The sequence below is a fragment of the Equus asinus genome, chromosome 6 (genome assembly GCF_041296235.1).
Source record: "Equus asinus isolate D_3611 breed Donkey chromosome 6, EquAss-T2T_v2, whole genome shotgun sequence".
Taxonomy (NCBI): Eukaryota; Metazoa; Chordata; class Mammalia; order Perissodactyla; family Equidae; genus Equus; species Equus asinus.
Genome location: NC_091795.1, coordinates 51,266,913 through 51,282,515, shown reverse-complemented (window position 1 = coordinate 51,282,515; position 15,603 = coordinate 51,266,913). Strand labels below are relative to the sequence as shown.

The 15,603-nt window shown below is 38.5% G+C and overlaps 1 protein-coding gene across 6 annotated transcripts in view; it reads left to right on the top strand.

Annotated features, from left to right (window-relative positions):
• The first annotated feature begins 15,282 nt into the window (after positions 1-15,282).
• The window catches only part of SANBR (SANT and BTB domain regulator of CSR), a 51,470-nt gene continuing 51,149 nt past the window's right edge, over positions 15,283-15,603 (top strand). For 2 of the 6 annotated variants that reach the window (XM_014857464.3, XM_044772499.2), the window contains exon 1: positions 15,283-15,578. The gene's annotated coding sequence lies outside the window, so the exon portion shown is untranslated. The remainder of the gene's footprint in view (positions 15,579-15,603) is intronic. The other 4 variants (XM_070512759.1, XM_014857465.3, XM_070512764.1 and 1 more) reach the window with 3 other exon arrangements.

The window sequence follows — 15,603 nt, the reverse complement described above, 5'->3', positions numbered from 1 at the left end:
GGGTTCCCTTTTCTCTACATCCTCTCCAACATTTGTTATAGCCATTCTAACAGGTGTAAGGTGATATCTCATTGTAGTTTTAATTTGCATTTCCCTAATAATTAGTGATGTTGAACATCTTCTCATGTGTCTGTTGGCCATCTGTATGTCTTCTTTGGAGAAATGTCTGTTCATATCCTGTGCCCATTTTTTGATTGGGTCGTTTATTTTTTTGTTGCTGAGTTGTATGAGTTCTTTATATATTTTGGAGATTAACCCCTTGTCTGATATATGATTTGCAAGTATTTTCTCCCAGTTGGTGAGTTGTCTTTTCGTTTTGCTCCTGGTTTCCTTTGCCTCACAGAAGCTCTTTAGTCTGATGTAGTTCCATTTGCTTACTTTTTCTTTTGTTTCTCTTGCCTGGGTAGACATGGTATTCAAAAAGATGTTTCTAAGACCGATGTCAAACAGAATACTCCCTGTATTTTCTTGTAGGAGTTTTATGGTTTCACATTTTACCTTCAAGTCTTTAATCCATTTCGAATTAATTTTTGTGTATGGTGTAAGATAATGGCCTACTTTCATTCTTTTGCATGTGGCTGTCCAGTTTTCCCAACACCATTTATTGAAGAGACTTTCCTTTCTCCATTGTATGTTCTTGGCTCCTTTGTCGAAAATTAACTCTCCCTAGATGTATGGTTTTATTTGTGAACTTCCAATTCTGTTCCATTGATTTGTGCATCTGTTTTTGTACCAGTACAATGCTGTTTTGATTACTGTAGCTTTGTAGTATATTTTAAAGCAAGGGATTGTGATGCCTCCAGCTTTGTTCTTTTTTCTCAGGATTGCTTTAGCTATTCAGGGTCTTTTCTTGCCCCATATGAATTTTAGGATTCTTTGTTCTATTTCAGTGAAGAATGTCCTTGGGATTCTGATTGGGATTGCATTGAATCTGTATATTGCTTTAGGTAATATGGACGTTTTAACTATGTTGGTTCTTCCAATCCATGTGCGTAAAATATCTTTCCATTTCTTTATGTGGTCATCGATTTCTTTCAATAATGTCTTATAGTTTTCATTGTTTAAGTCATTCACCTCTTTGGTTAAATTTATTCCTAGATATTTTATTCTTTTTGTTGCAATTGTAAATGAGATTGTATTCTTGAGTTCTCTTTCTGTTAGTTCATTGTTAGAATATAGAAATTCAACTGATTTTTATAAGTTGATTTTTACCCTGCAGCTTTGCTGTGGTTGTTGATTATTTCTAATAGTTTTCTGATGGATTCTTTAGGTAGAATTATGTTGTCTGCAAACAGCGAGAGTTTCACTTCTTCGTTGCCAATTAGGATACCTTTTATTTCTTTTTCTTGCCTAATTGCTCTGGCCAAAACCTCCAGTACTATGTTGAATAAGAGTGGGAGAGTGGGCACCCTTGTCTTGTTCCTGTTCTCAGAGGGATGGCTTTCACTTTTTCCCCATTGAGTATGATGTTGGCTGTGGGTTTGTCATATATGGCCTTTATTATGTTGAGGTACTTTCCTTCTATGCTCATTTTATTGTGAGTTTTTATTGTAAATGGATGCTATATCTTATCAAATGCCTTCTCTGTGTCTATTGAGATGATCATGTGATTTTTATTCATTTTCTTAATGTGTATCACATTGATTGATTTGTGGATGTTGAACCATCCCTGTGTCCCTGGAATAAATCCTACTTGATTATGGTGTATGATGCTTTTAATGTATTGTATTCAGTTTACCGATATTTTGTTGACGATTTTTGTGTCTATGTTTATCAGCAATATTGGACTGTAATTTTCCTTCTTTGTGTTGTCTTTGTCTAGCTTTGGGGTCAGGGTGATGTTGGCCTCATAGAATGAGTAGGAAGTGTTCATCTTCTTTAATTTTTTGGAATAGTTTAAGAAGGATAGGTATTAAATTTTCTTTGAATGTTTGGTAGAATTCTCCAGAGAAGCCATCTGGCCCTGGACTTTTATTTTGGGGGAGGTTTTTGATAGCTGTTTCAATCTCTTTACTTGTGATTGGTCTGTTCAGAGTCTCTGTTTTTTCTTGGTTTATTTTTGGGAGGTTGTATGAGTCTTAAGAATTTATCCATTTCTTCTAGATTGTCCAGTTTGTTAGCATATAATTTTTTCATAGGATTCTATTGTAATCCTTTGTATTTCTGTGGTATCCATTGTAATTTCTCTTCTTTCATTTCCAATTTTATTCATTTGAGACTTCTCACATGAAAATGCTTTTTAAAAAATATAAAGCACAATCAAAAGTAAGATGTTATGGCAATTATATGTTTTGTATTTTTCCACATATGTTTAAACTTCTTAGATCTTGTAAAAATGTCACAAATTGTTTACATCATTCTAGAATTTCAGATTCACACATACTTAATTAAAAATTAAAATTAGTTCACTTGTACTTAAAACTTTGCCTACAGTGTGATTTAAAATTATTTTGCTGAATACCAGCACAGCCTAACTTAGAAAAACATGGTGGAATATTTATTCAACACAAGAAATTTTGTTTTTTTCAGCATTGCCTCAAAATGTCCTTTCATATCATATAGTTTTTTATTTAGCTTATCTTATTTGGGTGAATGAACTCTTTGTTTTAAAGTCAGCTAACTCCCAAGTCCTGTGGGGTACTTATTATATTATGCCCCGTGAATGGTTTTTCGCACTTAAAGAAAAAAATCTGTAATCCAACGTTAGTCTTAATAGTGTTTCTGCTCATGTCAAATAAGTGTTTTGTTTTTTAAGGATCTCAGGTGCTCAGAATTGAGTCAGTCATTGATCATACTCTTTACTAATGATATCAATATCATCAGTCTAGAAAGTCTACACTTTTCTTCTATTTTATTTTACCTTAATAGTTTTTCTTCATCTGCAGTTCCATACTCCTCATTCCCTACTATCCCTACAAAGCCATCTTCCAAATTTGGAGTATATTTCCTTGAAAAACTATATAATAATATTTATTGGTTATAAGTTTTCAGTTATGTAAATAGTATTGTGGTATAAATCTTATTTTGCTTCTAACTTTCATAAGATACTAGTTTTTAAGACATTCGTATTACTTTATATAATATGCTTCCGACTGGTGCATATTATTCTGTTGCATTCACATATCATAGCTTATCTTTTCCTCTAGTCATAGAGGACTGACTGACTTAGATTGTTCCCATTTATACAAACTTCTACATGTCTTCCTATGAACCTACCCTGTAGTTTCTATGCTGTAGATGTTTTACAGTAGAATGGCTGGAGTTTGGGGTATATGCATACTTAATTTCAGTTAATTAATACTGGCTTGTTCTCAGGAATGGTTGTACCAGTTTACATGTACACCAGCAAGATGAGGGTTTTATTTTCTCTACATCTTTTCAGCGCTTAGTATTTTCTGATTTTGTTAATCTGACATGTATGAGATTGTATTTTGTCGTAATCTGTGTCATCTAATTACACTGATGAGGCTAAGCATATGGTTTTTAGCCATTCTGGTTTTCCATTCTGTGGAAAATACTATACTTATAATTTGCCCATTTTTGTATTAGATTTTTCTCTTGCTGATTATAGTACTTGAAATTCTTTATTTATTCTAGGTATTGTTCCCTTATCAGGTTCAGATGTTGGAAATAACTTAGTCTTGTCATTTGTTAATTCTTATCTTTGGTGTCCTTCATGGAATAGAAATCTTTCACTTTCCCCTCAACTGGTTTGGATCTTGTTCTTCTATCAGTTTTATGGTTTACCATTTACTTTTAGGTGTTTAATTTAATTGGAATTTGGTTTTGGTTATAGAATGAAGTATGAATCCAGCTTTTTCTCCAGCTGGTCATTAGAGGGAGAGTGTTAGCAAAGACTTTTCTCTCTCTCTCTGGGAAAATGATCTTGGGTTTACCTGCTTCTTAGCACTATTTCCTTGGGAATCTACATGGAATGCCAGCTGCTTACCCAGCAACATTTTTTAATTGCAAAAAGAAAAAGCATAGGCTTTGAGACTTCTCTGACTGAGGTACAGCTGTTTACTGAGCTTGTTCCTCTTTGGAGGACCTGGAATTTACCTTCAGGGATTTTTTCTTTTTTGAGGAAGATTAGCCCTGAGCTAACTACTGCCAATCCTCCTCTTTTTGCTGAGGAAGACTGGCCCTGAGTTAACATCCGTCCCCATCTTCCTCTACTTTATAAGTGGGACGCCTACCACAGCATGGCTTTTGCCAAGCGGTGCCATGTCCGCACCCGGGATCCGAACCAGCAAACCCCTGGCTGCCGAGAAGTGGAATGTGCGAACTTAACCGTTGCACCACTGGGCCGGCCCCAACCTTCAGGGATTTTTACAAGGTTCCTGTGGCACATGAGACTTACCTAAGGTGGATAGCTCTCCTCTGCATGCTGCATTTAGTGTGCTATATCGTTCTCCCAAGCTAAGTGACCTTGGTGCCAAGTTACATCCTTCTGGGTCTTGTGAGTGTGAATGTCTGCTGGGCATACAAAGTAGGATTGTAGTCACTTTTTCTAACACCATCTACTAAATAATCCGTGTTTTCCCCTATTTCATTACATACCAAGTTCCCATAAACATGAAACTGTTTGTTTTGGGGCTCTCCATTCTGTTCTATTGATATATGTCAGTTCCCTTCCCCGTACAGCACTGTCTCAATTAATGTAACTTTGTGATATGTCTTAATATCCAATAGGTGAATCTATTTTGTCCTACTTTGTTAAAGTTACTTTAGTTATTTGTGGATTTTTATTCTTCTGTATAAATTTTAGTATCGGTCTATCAGGTTCCCTAAAACAAGCTACTGAGATTTTGATTGCAATTCCATTGAATTTGTATGTTAATTTAGAAAGAATTGATATATTTACAAGGTCCAGTCATCCCATTCGTGAACATAATTTGACTCCATTTATTCAGGACATCATGGGTGGGTTTTTTTGGCTAATTCCTAGGTACTTTATAGTTTTTGTTGCCATTGAAAATGGTATTCTCTTATTTCTGGTAAAGAGAACTACATTGAATGTGGTATGTTGATTTTGTATCTTCAGTTTTGATGAATTCCTATTCTAATATTATTGATCCTTTGGGGTTGTCTATGTAAATGCAAATATAAATAATGATAGTTTTATCTCTTCCTGTTCAGTCCTTATACTTTCATTCCCTTTGTTTTGGTCAGTTTGCCAGTCTATATTTAACAAAAGCAGTGGTAGAGGGCATGTTTATCTTATTTCTTCTTCAGAGTCTAGAGTTGCTCTATTAAATGTGATGTTTACTGAGAGTTTTATACCTGTCTTTATCAAAAGAAGTTCCTTTTTATGCTAACTTAACTCTGCATTTGTTTAGATGGTCTTTTATTTTTCACTTTTAGTAATAGTAATATGATGAATAACATTGATTTTCTGATATCATACCATTGTTGCATTCTTAATTGATATTTTTGATGAAATAATTTATTTTATCAAATACATACATATAAATGAGTGTAGAAGATGTTTAATATAAAAGTGAGGTAGCATGCAGAAATTTAGCTATATGTAAAAGGCAGTATTGCCACTTATGAGGTGTCCCAGGAGAAGATAAACTAAAAAAAAGGCACTGGATCATAGTCTGACTTTGGTTGCTCTGAGAATTTACAAGATTCTTTTCTGGAGAAGTCAGTGGTTAAGGCTCTGAGCAAATCTTGGGAAACTTAGGGTTATCCACAATTAGTATATTTTGAAAGGTGCTCCAGTTAGTAGAACTAGATGTCTGCCTCTAACACAGTCAGGGAGAGTCAGTTGTTTAGGGTTTTTCCCTTTGAAGCTACCTATGGCCATTCTTCAGCTCTTAGGATGAGATCAAAGCATAACACTTGGGTGTCCTCAAATGATCCAGGGAGCAGGGCTTGAAGGAAAACACAAGGACTTCATCAGCACATGATCTAGCAAACCAAGTTCGGCTAATAATCTAGGCTAGGCTTACCCAGGCTTATCAGATTAAAAATATGGTGTAACAGAAAGCATGTTGAAGGCAGGCCTCAAATATGTCTCTTGAGTCATTCTGCCCAAGTCTGAACTGGTTGCTTTCTTTGTTTTGGTTTCCATTTTCCTACATAGTCTTTGTCCCCCCTCTGTTACTGTGCATGTGTATGTGTGTACGTTTTATTTCCATCTTTCATAATAATAAAGATTTTCCTCAGGTTTCTGCTGAACTTTGGTTGCCTGCTTATGTTTAAGAATAGGAGACTGAACAGCTGATTGAAGACTTTGAGCAGGCAGGTGGGGCTTGTCCGTGAACTTTGTGTTAAAGCTAGTTTGAAGGGCATGATACAGGATTTGCTAATATTTGCCTGAATTAAACTCTTCATCCAGTCTCCAACAGAGTGACCTTCCAAATTTACAGAATGGTCAGGAAAACAGAGCAGAAAGCACCTTCACTGCAGGTAGGCAGATCCAGTGAGAGAGTGGAAAGGGGGTGGAAAGCTGCATGTATTCAGTTTCTTCTTCCAAACTCGCCAATCAACTCACTCCTCCCCTGAGAAGCAGTTAGTAGAGAGGGAGAGGAGGAGGGAGAAAGGCACCAAAGTGTTATTCTAGAGAAATACTTCCATGTGGAAACCTGGAGTAGGGAATTATGTTAGATTAAACAGTATGTTAGATTGAATTTATATTTTAAATTTGTCTTTATATTTGCTTGTTTTTTTGGTCTCCACTGTTTCTAAGAGGAATATCTCCAGTTGTTGATAGCTTCTCATGGTTTTCTTGGTTATTATTTCATATATTTCTGCCACCTTGTTAGAAGTTTTGTACTTATGCTTTCTGTTTCTCTTTTTATAGGTCAAATTTTCTTCTGCAGGTTTGAAAGCTATTCACTATTTTTATTCTTGTTGTTGTTACTTTTAACCCCTAGTTATGTTTATTGTTCTCTACCAGTGTTTAAAGTTATCAATATTGGAGTCTGAACAACAACACAAGAATATTGGCACACTGTCATCCTCCTTGCTTCCTCCTCCTGACATTTCTCCCTGTTGTCTCCCTGCCCCTATTCCTTCACCAATGTTGGTATCACATGAAGTTTTTATTCTAGATTGTTATGGTTAATTTATTGTTTTTCATATTTGCCTAGTTGAACAAATAACTTGTCTGAAGTTATTTTTCCTTATTTCCTATATATGTTTTATCCATTTTTTATTCATTTACATTTTTAACAAAAAACTTGTACCATCATGTGGTTTTAAAAAGTCAAATTGTGGGGGCTGGCCCCGTGGCCTAGTGGTTAAGTCCAGCGTGCTTCACTTCAGTGGCCCAAGTTCAGTTCCTTGGTGTGGACCTACACTACTCGTCAGCAGCCATGCTGTGGTGGCAACCCACATACAAAATAGAGGAAAAGTGGTACAAATGTTAGCTCAGGGTGAATCTTCCTCAGAAAAAAAAAAATCAGATTGTAATTTAAAGATATAAGGAAATAAAGTAGTCCCTTGCCTTACTCCCGAGTCCTGAGCCCAGAAGCAACCATGTGTAACTTTTTTGCTTTTCTGTTTTTACCTTCTTCTAAATAATGTGCTCATCCAGCTATTTTTTGACTTACCAGTTTTAGAGGTTATCTATTAACCTCTCTCCTCCCCCTCAGTGGAGGCTTTGACTGGCTTACACTGCTATCCCACGCTTCCTCTTACCCCATTTTCCCAGGATAGTGATTTATTTTTATTATCAGTTTTTTTTAGTGAGGAAGATTGGCCCTGAGCTAACATGCATTGCCAATCCTCCTCTTTTTGCTTCAGGGAGATTGTCCCTGAGCTAACATCTGTGCCAGTCTTCCTCTGTTTTGTATGTGGGACGCTGCCACAGCATGGCTTGACAAGTGGTGCTAGGTCTGCACCCAGGCTCTGAACCCACAAACCCAGGGCTACTGAAGCAGAGCACACAAACTTAACCACTATGCCACTGGGCCGGCCCCTGTAGTAGTATTTTAACTCTTAGTTAAATCAGTGAAAATGTTTGCATTATTGTGACCATGTAAATATTGTTTTTTCCTCCCTATTGTTCATTTCTTATATAAGTTTCTGGTTCTCCTGGCATTGACATTTCCTTGCTTCTTCATTTGCCTAGTTTCTGTGTACTGTACCTGGCTACAAGGAGTAGCACCTGATGCTTTCAAGGATTCTACAGTATAAACAGCCTTAGTTGTTTTCAGAATCCCTGTCTTAGGTGTAATTTCATCCTCTCTGCTAAGTCAGTTACCTCACATCCATTTGTTTTCTGACTTCTGAGAGTCTCATCTATTTTCTTCTCTTTTATGCTTTGTCCTTGTTTAATATATCTCATTCTTTTATTGTCATTTTTGGGGAGATTGTGAGGGCTAAGGAGATAAAGGTGAATAATCAATCTCTTGTATTTAACTAGAAGCCAAACTGGTTTTCTGCAGCCACGTTTTATATACCCTTGAGAGAGTTGTCCATAGGGCTGCCCAATCCACCTGCCCTTGTTCTGTCTTGAATTTACTTCATCAGTCTTGGCCCCCACGAAAACAACTCTTGTTGAAGTCACCAGTGACCACTACACTGCTATCCAGTGAACAGTTCTCAGTCTTAATTCTACTTGGCCTGTGGTGGCACAGTTGATCACCCCCTCCTGCTTGAAAATCTTTTTTCCCTTGGCCTCCAGGAGAGCATACCCTCCTAGTTTCCCTGCAATATCACTGACCTCTTCTTTTCAGCCTTCCTTGCTGGTTTCTCCTCATATTCCCTACTTCTAAATGTTGGAGAACCCCAGAGTTTAGACCTTGGATTTCTATACTCTTCCTTGATGATCTCATCCAGTCTGGTGACTTACAGTACCTTATGTTCTTGACTCCAGAATTTATATCTTCAGGCATCATCTTATATCTGAATTTCAAAATCATATATCCACCTGCCAGTTTGACATCTCCACTTGGTAGCTCAAGTTTAGTAAGCTTAAAAATCCTGGGGCCGGCTCTGTGGCCGAGTGGTTAAGTTTGCCGCGCTCTGCTGCGGTGGCCCAGGGTTCGGATCCTGGGCGCGGACGTGGCACCGCTTGTCAGGCCACATCGAGGTGGCATCCCACATCCCACAACTAGAAGGACATGCAACTAAGATATACAACTGTGTACGGGGTTGGGGAGATAAAGCAGAAAGAAAAAAAGAAGATTGGCAACAGTTGTTAGCCCAGGTGCCAATCTTTGGGGAAAAAAAAAATCCTGACCTTCACTTCAAAACCTGTTTTTCCTCCATTCTCTTCCCTGTGTCAGTAAATGGCAACTACATCTTTCCATTTGTTTAGGCCAAAAACTTTGGAATCCTTTCTCTTTTTCATTTGCACCCACATATATCAGGAAATCCTGTTTGTAGTAACTTCAGAATATATTCAACATTTGACCACTTACCATCTCCCCTGCCTCCTCCCTGGTCTAAGCCACATCATTGCTTGCCTAGATTATTGTAATAGCCTTATGACTTACTCTTCTGCTTCTGCCTTTACCTCACCAGACCTATAGTCTATTGTCAAGACAGGAACAGAGTGATTCTTTTTTAAAAATCTAAGTGATATCACAACACTCAGCTAAAAACCCTCCAGTGGCTTCCCATTTGACTCAGTAAAAATTCAAAGTCCTTACAGAGGTCTATAAGGTATTATGTCATCTGACCCTTTTCTACTCTTCACCTTCTGCATTCCTTATAGGGGTTACATTGGCCTCCTTGCAGTTACTTGAATATTCCAGGCATGCTTCCACCTTATGACCTTTGCACATAGTTTTTCCTTTGTCTGGAACACTCTTCCACCAGACGTCCTCATGGCGACTGTATACCCTCGATTATTTAAATTTTGCTTAGGTTAAATTCGGTTGATTTTAATCTTCAACCCAGCAGACTAAAGTTTTAGTTTAAAGCCAGTACAGTAAGCTTCAGTTGGAAAGCCAGCCCCAGAGAAAAGGTTACAGGTAATTTAGATAGTATACCTTTTAAATTGAAAATTAGAATTGATACTTTAATTGCCCTGGCAACTTCATTTTATTTATTCTGTTTAAAATACAGTTGCTTCCAGGATCTGTGGATCTTTGGATTCATCTTTTTAATCAATTCTGGAAATTTCACAACAATTCTCTCTGTTTTCTCTGGGACTCAAATTAGACATATATTTGACCTCATTCTGTCCTCCATATCTTTGTCTCTCATGTTTTCCATCTGTTTGTAATATGGGTAATTTTTTCATGTATATTTGCATGTTCACTCTTCAACTATTTCTAATTTATCACTTATTCACTGAGGTTTCTTTAAATTTCCAAATTTTAAATTTAATTATAATTAATTGCATTTCAATAATTATTTCTGGAAGTTCTGTCTGTTTTTTCAATCTGCCTGTTTATTATTGATAATTTATTGTGCCCTTTATTTAAGAATGCCATGTTAATGTCTACAAGAATTCCAATATCTGCAGTCCTTGGAATTGTAAATGTTTGTTGTTTGTGCTCTCACACATAGTGTCTGGTTTCTTCACGTTTATGGTGACTTTTATGTGCCCATTGCTTGTTCATCTGTGAGTTCTGCTGGCCAAAATTGGGGAAAGGCTTGACTCCACAGAGGATTCACTTGTGCCTCTTCTAGTAGTACGGAGGCGTCATCATCCTGGGACCACTTCAGCAGTCCTCCATTGAAGGTCTTCAGTAAGAGTGTAAGACCAGGATCAACTTCTCACTGTCACTCTACTTAACGGTCCAAAGCTCAGAATCCTGACAGCTGAGTTGCTATGGGCATCCACCTTCAGAACACTCATACCCCTCCCTTCTGCCTGCAGTTTCCCAGTTCATCAGTTTTGATTGATTTTGCCTCCCCTCCTGCTTTCTGAGACCAGCAGTGTTTTACTGTATATATCCCAGCCAGGGTCTTACTTGTTCAGCAGGAGAATCTCCCATGTAGCCCACCACAATGCCAAAAGTAGAAGTTCTCTCTAATTTCCAGAGTCTCATAGCCAGTTATTTCAAATTTTACATTGTGGAAAATTAATATCTGTGGCTTTGTTTGAGATGTTTTATTTTTTTAACTAATTATATTTACTTAGGGGCTGGCCCCGTGGCCAAGTGGTTAAGTTCTCACCCTGTGCTTCCATGGCCCAGGGTTTCACTGGTTCGCATCCTGGGCATGGAGCTAGCACTACTCATCAAGCCATGCTGAGGCGGCATCCCACACAGCACAACCAGAAGGACCTACAACTAGAATATACAACTATGTACTGGGGGGCTTTGGGGAGAAGAAAAAAATTGGCAACAGATGTTAGCTCAGGGCCAATCTACCAAAAAAAGAAAATTTATTTTATAAAAACTAATCCTTAGTTTGAAATTAACTGGGAAACTCAATATCTTTAATGGGATATGGGGCGAAATCAGAAATGAAGAAAGAATGTTAACACCAGAAAGTAGAAAAAGCGTAATTTCTATTAATAAACTTAATAAACCAGAAGCATGTATATTTCATCTTGTTTTTCTCATTTGCCACAAATCCTCACAGGTCCTTAAACTAAAACAGACATTTGGAAACGTCTGCTTTAAGATTTAGAAAGATTCCCAAGTAACTTCTGACTCATTAGAGAAAAAAGCAGATGCATTTATAATAGTATAGTTTTATGAATTTTTTGTAGTTATGGCAATATTCTTTGAAAATTGTTCATCCAAATATGGTACACAGCAACTAAATCATAAACTGATTGAAAAAAAAAACACTCCTCAACTATTAATGATTAAACACATAATGCTTCACTGTTTTTCTATTTGCATGTGAAAACAAATTTTTAAAAGCCAACCAAAATGATTTTCGTAACATGAATAGATAACACATTTTCCATTTGAAGCTTAATATTCATCAAGTTCAAAATAATATCTACTTATTATTGAGTTGTTGAGAGGATACTGTGTATTAAACACTTAGGAGAGAACTTGGCACATGGTAAGGGTTCTTGTTAAAGGTGATAAGCAATTGTTAATAACCGTGTTATCAAGGTGCAGTTTTGAATCAGGAGCTATCTTTAAGGACTAAAGACATGCTAAGGAGATCAGGTGGAACAGTAACATTTACGAACTGGGATATTCTCTGGTAGCAGTCTGTTAGAAGAGTGGGAAATTAGCTCTACCTGTTACTAGCACAGGTAGTGAGGGACTAAGGGGAAAAGTTATTGTTCAGCAGTAAGCGGTCAAGATTCTCCAGTGTTGGGCATAGAACTGCCACACACATGAACATGTATATATGATGACATACAGGACTTGCAGTTTGAAGATGTGGCATATCACTTTGACTAAGTGTTGTGAACAGGGGCCTCCACTTTTTGGTAGTAAATGCTCCATGCTGGGATATAGTAACCATCAGAGACATTTTTGGGAAATGAACATGGCCTCCAACACACACGTTTTTAATTTCTTCCAGACCTTGAAGCAGGTGAAGGAAATGTGTTATTGATATCTTTTACTTTTCCACACTATTTTTGTTTGTTTTTGTGGGGTTAAGATTTTTTTTTTTTTTAAAGATTGGCACCTCAGCTAACAACTTTGCCAATCTTTTTTTTCTGCTTTTTTCTCCCCAAATCCCCCCAGTACATAGTTGTATATTTTTAGTTGTAGGTCCTTCTAGTTGTGGCATGTGGGATGCCGCCTCAGCATGGCCTGTTGAGCAGTGCTATGTCCGCTCCCAGGATTCAGAACCAGCAAAACCCTGGAGTGCATGAACTTAACCACTCGGCCATGGGACTGGCCCCTGCTTTTGTTGTTTTATACAATCCTTTGCCTTGTCATGAAGAAAGTTTTGTTTTAATCTTGTTCTCCAGTAATATTTGGTAGTAGCTGGAGTCCAAAAGGTATTTGCATTTATTCTTATTGCCTTTTATCCATAAACGTTTTTCTGTGTATATATTTTTTTGCAGTACTAATGGAGTTCCCTTTTAGTTTCACATTTTACCTTAGTTAAAGTGTTTCCAAAAAAACTTATTCTAAGTCAATAATAGAGGTCTAGGAAGCATATAATGCTTGAAACTAGACTGTTGTGTCTGAGACCACCAATATTCACTCTCATAGTTTAAAAGTGGAACTCCCACCTTTTAATTGACTACCCAGCTGCTCAAATAGGGTCTACATTATCTAGCTTCCTCCTTTGTGGTTAAGTTGCGGCCAATGGGATATAAGTGGAAGTGATGCACGTCACATCTGGATCATGCATTTCTTATCTTGTCTTCCATTCCTTCTGTGGGGTGTGGAAGTAAGAGTGAGTGTTCTGCAGTCATTTCAGACTCCGAGATGGAAGTTGTGTGTTAAGGATGGCAAAGCAGCCATGACAGCCCTGGATCACCCAACTCTACTGTAATTTGAGAATGAAGTAAACTTTTATCATGTTAAGCCACTGTATTTTGGGTCTCTTGTTAAAGCAACTCAGTCTGTACTAAAACTAATAGAGGACTAGATGAGCCTATGAACACAAAAGAGTTGGAATTGGTGAGGAGGGGGAAGTGGATGGAATTCTTAGGTGAAATTGCCCATTCTGCATAAAGGCCTCAGGAAGGAACAACTGTACAGTGCTAAAGAAAGAATCTTCCTTGTGGAAAGGTCATTAAACCCAAAGAGATGGCTATTTTACCTTGGACAAGTCACTTAAACTTTCTCTGACATTAAAGTGAAAAAATTGAAGAAGATCTTTCAGGATTCTTTCTTGCTCTGTCATTCTGTAAATGTATATTGTTCTAGAAAAGACGAGAGAGTGATTAGGAAGAGCTTCAAACATTAAATGCCTGAATTGATGCCTCGGAGATGCATAGCACGACATGGATCAATAGCAGGAGCAGATGTTATGGGTGGAGTCCAGTAGTAGAGCTCTGTTCTGTCTCTCCTTGCAAACCGGTTCTTAACTGACTTCATTTCTTTTGTTGAACCTTGCTAAAAGCAAGGAATGGTAGCCAACACAAACTTACATTCTGACCTTTTCTAAACCACTTCCTTCAGAGCTACAGGCTTGATAATCTGCTTTCAAAATTAATGCAGGTGACACCTTTCCCAATGTATTTGGGAAGAATCACCTGCCTTCCAGCCTGTAATATGTTTCTGACTGCCAATGCCATATATCTCTTAGATCTTTGTTATTGTAGCACACTACTTTTGGGGACCAACCTTCCCCCTTTACACTAAGCTTCTGTAACAAATAGACCGAAAAATATAGTAGCTAAAGCAAGATAAACTCTTTTGTCTCATATAATAGTCCAGAGGTAGGCAGGCAATCTAGGCCTGTTAGGCAGCTTTGCTTCACAAGGTAATGAAGGGACCAGGTTCCTTCAATGTTATTGCTTTGCAATCCTGTATGGCTCATTCTTGTCCTCATGTAATGTTTAAGCTGGCTCACCACCATCACAACTGAGTTTTAACCTATGTGAAAGGAGAAAAAGGAAATAGAGTGCAAGTAGCTTCTCTTTAAAAATTTACCTAATATCTTTGTGGCACAAGCTTGTCTAATGTCTTTGTGGAACAGAAATAGTAAAAAAAACTTGCAGAAAGTCACAGGTGATTCAATTGGAAGAAACTGACATTCTGTACAGTTAGCCACTTAATCATCAGATCTCATGATAGTAATTATTCATTTGGATAGAGCTTTACTTTTTTCTGTCCTTTCTGATCCTAACATTCAGTTTTGGTTCTCAGAATATACACATTATAAATGGAAATTAAAAATATTGACATGTATAGCATTTACCCTAAAAAACAGCCTTATACATCTTACTAGGTTCCCAGTAGTAGTAGTCATCAAATAACACACATGCTGAACCTATTAATGTATGAAAACTGAATTTGTAACACAGCTATTTACATTTTTCAAGAGGTGTCTCCTGATAAAGATAATGCTTCACCCAAAGTACTTGTGTGTGTGTGAGGAAGATTGACTCTAAGCTAACATCTGTTGCCAATCTTCCCCTAGCGGTGCTGGGTCCGTGCCCAGGATCCGAACCTGGAACCACAGGCCACAGAAGCGGAGGGCGGGAACTTAATCACTACGCCACTGGGCCAGCTCCCACACAAGATCCTTTTGACGTCCCTCAGATCATACAGTTTTCCCATTCTACCTAACCTAAGCAGGTATACCAAAGTGACCTGCACCACCAACCATCTCATCCATTCTTTATCCGAGCTCTTTTTCTTTCCCCAAGTTCCCCTTTCTGGATTCAGGGTTAGTTACCTAAGATCAGGTTCTGAAGGATCTGGTTGCTAAGAGACAAGACGCTGGGAGGGTGGGGACGCTGCACTGCGACAAATCTGGAAGTGAATGCACGAGGGGGAAGGGGAAGGCAAAGGGAAGGCAACGTTCGGCAGGTTCCCTGTCTCCCCGCAGGAGCTCGTCGCTCATTGGCTCCGCCGCTGTGGCGCTAGCCCGCGGTTGGCAGGGCCGCTGCCCCGCCCCCCCGGCGCCGGTCCCTCTGCCGCCGCCCGAGAGCGGGTGGGGTTGCGTGTGAGGGTGCCGCGGCCAGGGTTGCGGGCCGGCTCGCGGGAGTTCATGGCGCGAGCGCGGGCGGTGCGGGCCGCCGCAGGTGACGGAGGCGCAGCGAGGCCCGCTGCGGCCCTGTGGAGGTGAGCGAGACGCCGAGGGGGCGCG